Raw genomic sequence first — 12,709 nt, forward strand, 5'->3', positions numbered from 1 at the left:
TGATGTTTGCAGCCCACTATGCAGATGAATAGCCAAATGTTGGACTCTTCATATGTTCTTAATGAGCAAAGACAACAAACAGTGCCTCTCAGAAGTGAGAAACAAGAACTTTAGCACCCTTGAAATATTCTTCACCATCGGGAATACTAGTAGCTAATTTCAAACTGTTGTAATCATCCTCCTGGATAACCTGGAGATTCATCACGCACTCAGATGTAGAAAAAAAATAGCGGACAGGTATGCTGCTCTTTGGCAGATCTATGGTTAACGTGGCCCACTCTGTCTTTCTACCAGCATGAAATTTTGTGGTTCCAATTTTTCATTTCTTGGTACACACTAGAAAGTCAAAACAGTCCCTCTCTCTGGAGTATTACAACATACTTCAGTTCCACATTTAACCAGCCCTCCCCACAAATGTTAGAGTCATCATTTTATGTTTTATTTAGCATTACTGTATTAACATGAAGAAATTTGAGAGTTAAGGATTTACATGAGATCGAGTCAGTGTCTCTTTGGAACAGCTCTGGGTCTTGTATCTTGGGCAACATTACCTGGCTTGTTTGCAGCTTCTCCTTCCCAGAACGGAGACATACAGAGTTGGGATTTTAACATGACCATCAGCATTTGGTTGGTGTGAAATACCTTCTGCCCCATCCCCACCCCTGTCACTTGCCAGGTGAACACATTAGTGATGGAATCCAGTTTCTTCACCAACAAACCAGGAGGTCACCTCCCACAAAAATTCCCCAGCTCCCAAAGAACATGGTTGGCACTTGTTGACTGACTCCAGATGCTTTAAAGGGACAATGTTCCTATCCCTTGCTGTTCCACATTCATCAGCTACTCAGTGGAGGTACAGCTACAATAAAAGTTTATGTAGGTTCTTTCCAAAAGACAGCTCCAAGGATGTGTCCCTTTGCCCCACAAAAGACAATGATAAAAGTTTCCCCTCTAATACTACTACTATCTCTCTCTTTTTTTCTTTCTTTTTTTTTTGTTAATAGAACACAGTTTTCTCACTAAAACCACCAAAAACAGCATTTACTTTCTTGCTTGAGGTGGATGCACAGATGAGTAGATGATGAAAAAGAAGTAAGACAGGTGAATAATTCCATGTAGTTGCCCTCCCTCTAGTGACTAAAATAAAGATTACAATTCACTACTTATATATTTGTATAAGCCACAGCAGATACAAGGGAAATCCTTTGCAATAAATGTTCTGCATCTCAAGTTACACTAGAGCAGAGGGGACAAATTTTCAGACTAACCCTCCAAATTGAGCACAGAAAACAGGGGGCCTCTGCACACTAAAACTGGGGACTTAGATGTGCAGTTATCTGATTAGCACTTGCAACAAAATTCCCTTCCAGGGTTTCAGAGACAGCATTTGAAATTTTGATCCAAGAAATAAGGACACATCTTATTATACAGACAAGGACAAAATAGAGTGATAAATGTGAATTGCCATCAGCCCTTTCATTCCTTTTTGTCTGTGTTTAATGATCATGGAACTTATAAAAGAGCATGTGTCTTTGCAACACAGCTTGGCAAGGCTTTTCAAATATTTACAAAATCTATTTTGTATGCCATGCTAATAATAGTCCAATAGGTCCCCAGATAGAGCAGTAGAGACTGAGGCGCTCTTGTTCTGGCTGTTATTTAGCAGCCCTCCTTCATAATGCTGAAAGACCTCTCAGTTCTTGTTAAAAGGGTAAGAGACAGGGAAACAGATTGCCGAGGTTTTCAGATGCTGTTATTTTAAGAACTATTTGGTTCAATGATGAAACTGAGCATTTCAAGAAACCAAAAGTGTGTCATGACCCGTATTCTATTTCTTACACACTCACTTTTGTTTAAATGATTCATTAAAAACAAGAACACGTATTTAAAAATCAAATTGTCCAGCTGGAAACCTCTCCCGTGCTTGCCTTTTGTTGGAAAAATATTGCTGTTTTGACCACATCATGTTTCAGGTCCAGAAAGGCATGAACCAAACCTCCAGATTCAATCAAACACTCAAACTCTGAGGGAACTTGCACTTGCTCTTCACATCTAATGACAATCTATACTGATCCACACCTACAAGTCAATCCCAAACTACACTGAACTCATGTTCATTGTAGCTAGTTGGGGTAGAGGGAAGCAAAGGTGGCTCTAAGCAACCTTCAGGCCTCCCCTTAATCTAGGCTGACTGAGGTAGCCAAACAGACCCTGTCACAAGTAACCACAGAGCCTGCTCTACCCTACACTGGCCAGAATAGACTCCTCAGGAGGGCCATTATGCCAGCCAGGGATCAGCAGAACTCATTGTGTTCTAGTCCCATCCCTCTGGTCCCTGTCACACATCTGTCCTCAGGTGGCACCAAGAGACCCACTATGCTGGAAGTAGGGAGTGTAAAGCTGCGATGACACCTTTATACTATCAGAGCATCCTTGCCCACCTCGCCATAAAGTCATTTTGCACTGCCTATCCCTATAATAGGCCAGATCCAGCCCCAGAGCTCTAGTAGCACTTATGAACATCATCCAGAAAACATGTCTGTAGCCCATCTTTAACTTCATATGGGTCTTGTAAATCTACTGAGGTACATAATCTAGAAATCCCAATTTTCTCCTCTCTCACTGGTTTGACACCACAGTGATTTTCAGTCTAGTTACTCCTGAATTACAACAGTGCATGTGAGGAGAATCAGGCCTACTGTAACTTTGTTACTATTAATCACTTAAATATTTTAGCCAAACTCTGATCTCCACAGGATTTGCACCAGTGTAAATGATATCTGAATCTGGCCTGTACATTCTTTACTTTAAGCATGTGTCTAAGTCCCATTGACTTCAGCTGGACTAAAACATGTGCTAAAGTGCTGCCCTAAATATGGATGTTTTCCTGAATTAAAGCCAGAATGCTCATTTCTTAAACTATTTGCAAGGATAAGTAATTCTCATAAAAATGTAGCAGTCACGGGCATCGTCACAACCTATGAAAAATCTTGACTGTGGTGTGTTAGTGAACAAGTAAAAGAGTGTTCACCGGTAGGAGAAAATGTTTCCTCTGATGTGACTATGTGTTCTTTGGTGGGGGAAAAAGTCACTGCACATGTGTTGGTGCCAGAAAAAATTAACAATGCTCAGCGGTGGTGAATCAGCTCCTGTGGGTTATGTCTGTGACTCTAGGAAATTTGGACTGAAGCCAGACTCAGAGGAGTCATGCATCTCTCTAGTTTTCAAGAATGCCATAGCAGTCATTCCAAGGGCACATATATACTTTGCATGAAGGCAGTCCACACAGAATAATAGGAACACTGACTAGTTGGAAGGAGATTCCATGCTCCACCGAAGCCGCGGGACCAGCGGACCCTCCACAGGCACACCTGCGGGAGGTCCACCAGAGCCGCCTGCCGCCCTCCCGGCGACCGGCATAGCGCCCCCCGCGGCATGCCGTCCCAAGCACGCGCTTGGCGTGCTGGGGCCTGGAGCTGCCCCTGACCTCAGCATTCTGTATTGTCTTTGGTTCCCAGGCTTTGAGCTGGCATTATAGAGAACTGTGAAAATGAAACCAAGATAAATTACATACAACTCAAATATATCATTGGCCTCCACCCTGCCCTGTATTTCAGGCTCTACCCAAAAATCTTTACATATTATATTTACAAATTAATTTTTAACTCACCAAAGAGCAACAAGAGGTATACATTACACTGAGCTCATCTCATGACATTCACAGTCATAGCCCTTACTCTCTCATGCCCTTGCTCCCTCCATTTTGTTTGCTGTCATCACTAGTTGTGTTCTATCTAGCCTACTTTGTAAACCCTTTTATTTGCCTGTAAATTGACATCCGCACCTATCATTTGTATAAGAAATAATGCATGCAGAGACATTTGTACCCCATATACTCCCTATAACAATGTGAGCATGTGCAGAAGTAGACACACTAGCAAAAAGAAAAGAAGATCCCAGACCTTTCCAAAACAAGTTTGAAAATGTTATTTAAAAGCAAAGTAACTGTCACACTTGGGGGGTGCTAATCAGACCAGTAAAGGGTTGTGCCACCACTTGCCCTGCAACCCTGGGTGCCTTATAACACTTTGCAGCTGTAGCTAACAGCCTGGGATGCTCACAGCCAGTCTACAAGCATGCAAATCACACCCTCACTGTCTGTGTGCTAGACATCCATCGTGCAACAGCTCTGACCCCAGCAGCCTGTCTACAGCCCCACTCTGTCTTCCAGCAGTTATAACCAGCAGGGTGATCCCAACACACTCCCAGTCCCAAATTTCCCCAAAACCATGGGCCCTGAAGAGTCCAGTCCTCCCCTGGACCACTCAGAAAAATAATGTTTGTTGCTCCTTTAAAGAGACAAAGCACATTGTCCCAGTTAAGTTAATAAGCTGTAAATACACTGTTTCCTTCAAACACAGCACTGAGCTTGTTTATAGTAAAAACAAATGTATTAACAATAGGAGCTAAGTGATGCCAAGGAAGAGGAATAAAGTTAGAAAGAGTTACAAGCAAATACAAGTAAAAAGCACATTTCTAAAACTTAATCAAGCAAAGTACAGGCTTTGATCAAGATAGTTTCTTACCACTTTTCTTTCCAGCCATGGATGACTCTCTCTGTCAGGACCTTCCATAGAAGAACAAGGGATTGGTTTACCTTGTCTTCCTAGGTGAAAGATCTCTGCCTGAGCAAGTTTCTTACCTATATTCTGTTTCAAAAGACCTCGGTTGAAGGATCCATCTTTCTCAGCTTGCAAGAGTCCTGTTCCCTTGTATCTGTCTAGAGATGGATGCCAAAGATGGCTTCTGTCCTTGCTTATATCTTCTAAAGTTCAATGATCTTGTCTCAAGAGGCAAAATGACCTCATGCTGTTTTTCTTCCTGTGGACTCCTCATCCTCTTGTATTGGAGTGCAAGAGAGGTTTCCATTGTTTGTTTGTTTTTAATTACACCTTGCTCAATTTCATTGTAGACAGGTAGATAGCTGTGGCATTCCCTCCTACCTGCCAGAGACCTGTTTCTCCCTTTGTTTGGTCACAGGCTGTAAAGCATAATATCAATGAGTATCCATAATTCTTTATGTGGTGTTAATATGTACAATTCATAATAATATTAATCACCAGTGTGTCAGAGGCGTTCATAAAAATCCTCACTCTATACACTTTTATAATACAGCAATATTCTATACAATCAGTTGGGTCAACTGCTTAACAGATGAGGTTCAGCCCCTCCCTTTGTCTTTATAGACCAGTAAACCTTTGCAATGTTTTCTTTGAAAAGTAAAACCCAGACCAAGCTTCTCTCTCCTGGTGGGTGTAGATGCCATGCTGTCTCCTCCCCCATTTGTTAGCTTGTTAGTTTTGTTTATCTTATATGAAAATAGACCTTCATTGTCTCTGCCTGACAACCCGGCTGGTCAGAGAAGGAAATATGCATTCTCTTGTCTAGAGCAGACCTGTTTACTAACTCCTCCTGACATGCCTGGCTTAAACACATTTTAATCATCACTGCAGCATATATCCATAACTCAATGCATGCTGCATACATACAGTACACAAGAATATTAATGATCGGTGAACTATTCATTTTCCAATGGCATATTACATGACACCTTTTAGATACAGATTATAACCAGAGTGAGTTGCATTACACTGAATTTGACAGTCCAGCTGAAACTCATTACCTTATACCAATGAGCCCCTTGCCCTCTGGCTCTGGAATGCTCTTAGGGTCATGGTAACATGAGACATTGACACAAAAGAGGGAAATGAAAGTTTGCCAAAGTAAAGGGAAAGGAATTAAACTGCACCAAAGAGTTTCAGGGATGTCTTCATTTTGTCTACCATGCGACTTAATTTGAAGAACAGGAAACATATGTATGATGAGCATATGCATATATGAGTGTGTCAAGGACAAGCGTGAGGTCGTGGGAAGGTAGGCACTTGTGTACTGCCATATTCTGAAACCTGTTTAGTACATCTGTATGATTATGTTCTCATGTAACTGAAGTCTGTATCTGCATATGCACAATGTGCTTGAATTAAGGTTGCAGAGGCAGATCTGCCGCTTTCACTCCCTCTCTCCACTGGCTCCCAGTCCCAATCTCCTTGCCCGGCCAGTTCCATCTCCCTCTCCCCCATTTCCAGTCTTCCTCCTTCTGCCAATCTCCCCCACCAACTCCAGGTCTGGCTCTTGACTCCTCCACACTACCTGGACATCAAAGGGGCGGGAGCAGGGGGTGGCATTGAGAGCACAGAAGAGAATGTCTCTACTTTCAGTTCCAGTGCCTAGACATGGATCAAAGCAGCTCAAAGCAATCAGAAATTGTATTTGCAGGGAAAGTCTGGAGCATGCTCACTGTGGATGGAATCTTCAAGGAATTTAGCTGCATAGCTCTAGCAACTCTCTAATGAGCATGTGCAAACTGATTTTTTGAACTTTTATAACTTGGCTAAATTTGGATAGATTTTCACAGGAACAGCAAGAGGCACATTTCTGATGCAAAGTCTACCTCCTGGCCAAATGTCAAGTCCCTACTCCAAAGTATGGGAGTGCTAGAGCTTCTCAAAGAAAAGGTCATCAGAACTTTTTAACATGGGTACAACAGGATATTTTTCTCTACCCTTGTTCTTGAATCATTTTGGCTGAAATTTTCAAAAATGGAAAAAAGTTCAGCTTAAGGCAGACAACCCGCATGTGAAATTTAACCCCAAATATATGAAGTATGGCAGGATACAAGCAACTGAAGATAGGGTTTATAATGAGAAGTGTCAGGCAACCTTAATAATAGGTGGTGCTACCAGCTCCACCTATAAGTCTGAGGGATCATCTATGGCTGTGGGGAAGTGGCTTACCTTTCAACATTTGATGCTGATGTGCTTCAGTTTTCCTCTAGCTGGTTGGGTAGACTTCAGTCAATTTGGAGTATTGACCCTCTGGTAAAAAAAAAAGAAAAGGACTCCTCTTCAAAACAAGAATTGAACAAAACATTCAAATAAAACAAGTCCCTCTACAGACAGTTCAATAGTCCTATGGCTCTCTGACTTTGTGCAGGAGTTTTCCTTATGATCTCCCTCGATGGCATCATAAGAGGGGCCCGTGTCCTCCTTCTAGTATGCATACCAGCCCAGGTATGCATAAAACATAGTCAATGGTCAGTCACAAGCCCATACTGCCTTGCTCCACCATTTCCCAGGCTACTTCCTTTTTGAGGTTTGCCTTCTCAGCCTTCTACCCAGGCTCCTTTGCTGTTCCTGCTCAGCCACGGAATCGCCAATAGTCTCACTCTGCAGCCCTTGATCCTAGAGGGCTTTCCCAGTTAGCTGCCATTGACTCTGGACCTCTCTGCTGTTGGGTTTCTAGGCCAAGCTTCTGTCCAGGTTTCCTTCCTCCTCTACTACAGAGAGATTAGAATGTGTTGGGTGGGGGTCTCTCTTGACTGAGTTGGACTTAAATAGACTAGCAGTTGCATGACCCTCTGCTTCCAGTTCTCCAGTTTAAGGGAAACCCCAGGTACAAGTCAAAGCTGGGATATGAACTCCATAAAGGCCCAGCTCTCTGTGACAATGAGTGTGTTTAAGAATGTGAGTGTACAGACATGCAGGAGGGGTAGCCTGTAGGTGTATAGGGACTGAAAAACATGCAAATGTGCCCATGTGTTTCTATATATTTATTTCACTTTTCTTTAGGTTCCTTAACAGAATTATCTGATCCCAACAATATTTAGTAAACTGTGCAACATCACTAGGTACCAGATACAGTTATTTTCTACACATGTGATTTGTCCTTCAGAAAACTTCAAAGCCTTGTCATAAATCTCTTTGATTTACAGTACCTGCTGCTAGCTGGAGCACACAGATGGGGTGTCAGTACTACAGACTGACAATAAGCAGCCAGTAACACTGAGGGGGGATGTGTCACCTCTGTAGAGGTTAAAAATAGGACAAAATATCAGAGAATAGAATAAACTACTGAACAGGCTATTTAAACCTTCTAATTTGAATATTCAGACCTAATTTGATATTTTACATCAGGCCAATTAGACACCCGCAATATTATATAAAACCGGGTTGCTGTCACTGAATATGTTGGTTTTGTATTTTTTTCCAGTGATACAGTTAGTCACTTGTTATTTGATTGCCAATTTAGTAGTAGATTTTGGCAAAAAATAAATTCTCTAATGGAAAAATTCATTAAAATACCACTGAAAGATCATTTTTCACTGGTCATTTTAAAGTAACCTACATTGCACAAACTGGTTATCTTCTCCCCTTCAGTTCTGAAACCTCAATCACATACTCAGATTAACACAATGTGCAATGTGGAATGAGAAGTGTTTCTGAATGCTGTGTTGTGAAAACATGAACACAGTTTTACGCAATATAAAATTTCAGATCATGTAAGTAGGGAAAAAATCTAAAGATTGACAAATTAATTGTGGGAATAAGTCAACTTTAGCCTTGAAATAAGGACCTGGGATCCCAGATAAGGAACTGGGCATAAGTAACCAATTTAAGCCTCAGCCCCAGCTAGGCTCTAATCCAATTTTTTTAGCTTGTGGGGTGACTTGGGAGTGTGTTTTGTACCCATCACTCTTGACTGGATCACAGCTAGAGCACGTGGGGAAATGACTAATGTACAGATGAAAATTTTTAAAATGTAGTGCAAAAAACTTGAAAGGGTGCTTAACTGAGATTTTTTTCCCCTTTCCCCTTTCTCTCTTCTTCCCCCACCTCCACTTCCCCAGTTCCAATGTAATCTGGAACTTTAAACTGTGATTCTCTGCACTACATAGTTAAAAATCAAAATATAAAAATATAAGGCAATTGATAATGTGGTGCAGTCACCAACCCACCGAAGCAAGAACAACTCTTCCCCAACCTACAGCCTCATAATCCTTCCCTTGTTTCTTCCCACAGCCCAAATCTTCTGATGCTGCAAAGGATTGTAGGATGTAAAGGGGTCACAGGATGATTTTTTGGCTGTTTTATGCATTGAGGCCACAAATGCTGAGAACTGCAGTCAAAACAGGCTGAACTACAGTTCATTAAAATGCTTCAGTTTCAGTCCATTTAAATATTGTTTGGATTTTAATAACTTTTACTTAACATCTAGTAATCAATTCTGTTTTCATATATTTCCCAGCAGAAGAGATTAAGACTGTTTCCAATCATATATCATTTGTGTGGCCCAAAATGTGATTGCATATTTATCTTGCTACAAAAAATTCAATCCTGTTGCTAAGAAGTAAGGTCATTTCAGTCCAGTTCCCAGTGCACAATTAACCACACAATAAAACTAGGACTAGAGCTGGCACCAGTTAGCACCCAGGATGGCAGTCTTAGAAGAGAAGCCAAGGACTGCATGGGCTAGAATAGAGACTAACTTTTTTTTTTCCTCATGGCTAAACATGATGCCCTTCAGCACATACTAGCAGGGCAGTGTATATAAGCTTGTGCCATTGTCTGGACTATATCTGTGGGGTAATATAATATTTAAATATTCAGGACCACGTATCCAGCATCTTTCACCAGCACTGAATTCATACACACATATGTTTAAGAAAAACAAAGTTGCTATATTTTCCAATGGTCTTTTATAATTGCCTCTAGAGTGCATCCACTTTTCCATGTTACATCTCGCCACTGGAAGATGTGCTTAAACCCAGCAGCTGAGATTCTGTTGTTGTTATTGTTAATTATTTGCATTATATTAGTATCCAGAGGACCCAATCCAAGTCAGGATCTGTCCTTTGCCTTTCCTTACCCATCCCCTGAGCTAGGTATTTACACACAGAGTAAAAGGACAGCCCCTTTACCAAAGAATTTACAATCTAAGAAAATTAAGTAATCTACTGTTGGCACCAAGGTAACAGGGTGCCTTTCTGCAATATGTTCCATCAGACTTTTGACACTGACCTTGGCAAGGACTGGATGGGAAACTCAAGGGGTCAAATTCTGCCCTGCGGTAAACCAAGCCCAACTCCCATTGACTTCACTTCAAATTGTACTTGCTCACTTCAGGGTGGAATTTGGTGCTCTGTCTATGAGAAGAATCAGAGAACTGGAAGGGACCTCAAGAGGTCACCTAGTCCAGTTCCCTGCACTCATGGCAGGACTAAGTATTATCTAGACCATCCCTGACGGGTGTTTGTCAAACCTAGATTCCACAACCTCCCTGAGCAATTTATTCCAGTGCTTAACCATCCTGATAATTAGGAAGTTTTTCCTAATATCGAACCTAAGCCTCCCTTGCTGCAATTTAAACCCATTGCTTCTTGTCCTCATCCTCAGTGGTTAAGAACAATTCTTCTCCCTCCTCCTTGTAACAACGTTTTATGTACTTAAAAATTGTTATCTCCCATCTCTTCTCCAGACTAAACAAACCCAGTTTTTTCAATGATCCCTTTTAATTGTAACCTAAGAGTATCTTTATGAATGAAATGCCCATTGTTGTCACATACACCAGTATTTCTGATCCATGTAACATCCAGGGCTTTTTGATGTGCTGTGGAGAGGTTGGGGGAAATCCATCATTTTAGTAATGAAGGAACCAGCTGTGTTTGGCCTGTGGCAAACCAAGTGCTGGCTGAGAGCTTGTCTATGTTTGAAACACTACAGCGGTGCAGTCCTGCAATTGTGCCACAGTAGCGCTTCAGTGTAGACACTACCTACACTGACTGGAGGGGTTCCCCCATCAGTGTAGGTAATCCACCTCCCCAGCTAGGCAGCTTTGTCCAACCCAGGGGCTAGGTCGGCTTAACTACATTGCTCAGGGTTGTAGATTTTTCACACCACTGAGTGACATAACTGGGTCAACCCTCAAGGGCACATTGTGAATCTCCAGCTGTAGGAGCAAGCTGGCAGCTGTTCCAGGTTTAGCTCTTCTCACCCTCTCTGGTCAAGCAGGGGCCTGAATAGATCATCAGAATTCAGGCAGCACCAGAGAGGAGAGCGTCAGAAGACAGAAAAACTCAGAATAAAGGCATGTCTATGGACACAGCTATGCCACTACAGCTATGCCATAGTGTAAATGCTTCCTATATCAATAGGAGAGGTTTTTCCATCAATGTAGTTAATCCACCTCTCCAAGAGATGGCAGGTTCGTCAATGGAAGAATTCTTCTGTCAATTGAGCTTCTGTTTACACCCAGGATTAGGTTGACCTAACTATAACGCTCGGGGTACAACATTTTTCACAGCCTTGAGCAACGTAGCTACGTCAACCTAAAATTTTATGTGTAGACTGGGCCTTAGAGAGAGGGAAATGAAAGGACAGTGGACATGGGAGTTCAAGATATCACTGGGAGTTTGAAGAAGCAGGAATCTCAGAGAGAGAGAGAGAGAGAGAGAGAGAGAGAGAGAGAGAGAGAGAATGTGCCCACTGGATTGCAATCCATTACCAAAATGGAACACTAAAGACTAATTTGTCAAAAATAAACACTCTGTAGGTAAATAAATAATAATAATTTCTCACTCTCCCATCATCCCTCACCATTTTCTGCTTTTTCCCTACACACTGATATATTTTTTAAATCTAAAAATTAAAGCAGACCTTAGGTCTATCAGTACATACCCCGGGTGCAGATAGCTTGGGACTAGTATCTCATACTGAGAGATGGATGGAAGCTTTTTAAACTAGACCTACAGCTCTGGTGAGCATGGGACTTGCGAGCTTTGTGACTTCTATTAACAGCCTTCCTGTCCTGAAAGGCCTACATTGTGCACTCCCAGAAGGCTGTGGCTAATGAAAAGCTCCAGAATGAACCCAAGAAGAAGAAGCGGGGGAAAGACCATCCTAAATAACTTCTGCAGAGTGACTCATCCTTTCGCTGACAACATTAACATCTCAGCTCCTGCCAGCTGGACAGCTGCTCTGGCCATGTGAACAGTGAGGGAATGTTTTGTTCCAAAGAGAAAGAAAAACCCTCTGTGTGCATGTGTGTGTATATATATATATGTGTGTGTGTAATTGCTGTATGATTTCAGCTATTTTGACCTAATAAGAGTTACTACATTAGTCACCAGGCCTGGGAGGAACAGATGGAGTTGTAAGGATTCAAACAGAAAAATAAATGAGACATGCCACCCATCCTGGTACGTGCCCAGGACAGAAGAACCTCCCTTTGTCAGAAAGGTAAGAAGTGGATATATTTGCCCGCTAAGAAGATAAGCCCCTACTTCATGATATACTCATGCTGCAAACAGAATCCAGGGAGATACTACAGACTGGCAAGGCATTTGACTTCTTCAGAAAGGTTTGTTCCCCCTCTACGTTCTGACCAGATCAAATCTGGACACCATATTTTTGCTTCAAATAATCCAAATTGATCATTAATGACCATAAAATTATTATCTAAAATACTTTCCTTACAAAGATTTTAAAATAAAAGTTATTTTAAAAGCTCAAAACTCCTGAGGGAGCCATGGCTTTAGGTCCCATGTCATGCAGATGCATAGCCAACTATTTATGAATAACATTTCACTTAGGGCATGATCCTTCTGTTGTGTTGGAGGCTGCCCAGCAGCTCCAGGAGGCATAAAGGTGGCTCAGAATTTGTTTTGCCTTCCCTTTCTCCCCAAGCCCTCAGCTGAGCCAAGCACGAGTTAAATGCAGCTGGGGACTGAGCCCATTTCTCGTTCACATGGGCATGAGGAAACTCATCAAGGGTCATGGTTATTTTAGTACTGCCAGTTTCTTTGTTGCTCACC

General features: G+C 41.9%; 1 long non-coding RNA gene across 1 annotated transcript in view; it reads right to left on the reverse strand.

Moving 5' to 3' along the window:
* LOC123364634 overlaps window positions 1-12,709 on the reverse strand; it is a 64,902-nt gene that overhangs the window by 35,180 nt on the left and 17,013 nt on the right. The window contains exon 2 of the long non-coding RNA XR_006577189.1: window positions 6,855-6,935. This is a non-coding gene — a long non-coding RNA (uncharacterized LOC123364634). The remainder of the gene's footprint in view (window positions 1-6,854; window positions 6,936-12,709) is intronic.

This window comes from Mauremys mutica, chromosome 2, assembly GCF_020497125.1.
Source record: "Mauremys mutica isolate MM-2020 ecotype Southern chromosome 2, ASM2049712v1, whole genome shotgun sequence".
Taxonomy (NCBI): Eukaryota; Metazoa; Chordata; order Testudines; family Geoemydidae; genus Mauremys; species Mauremys mutica.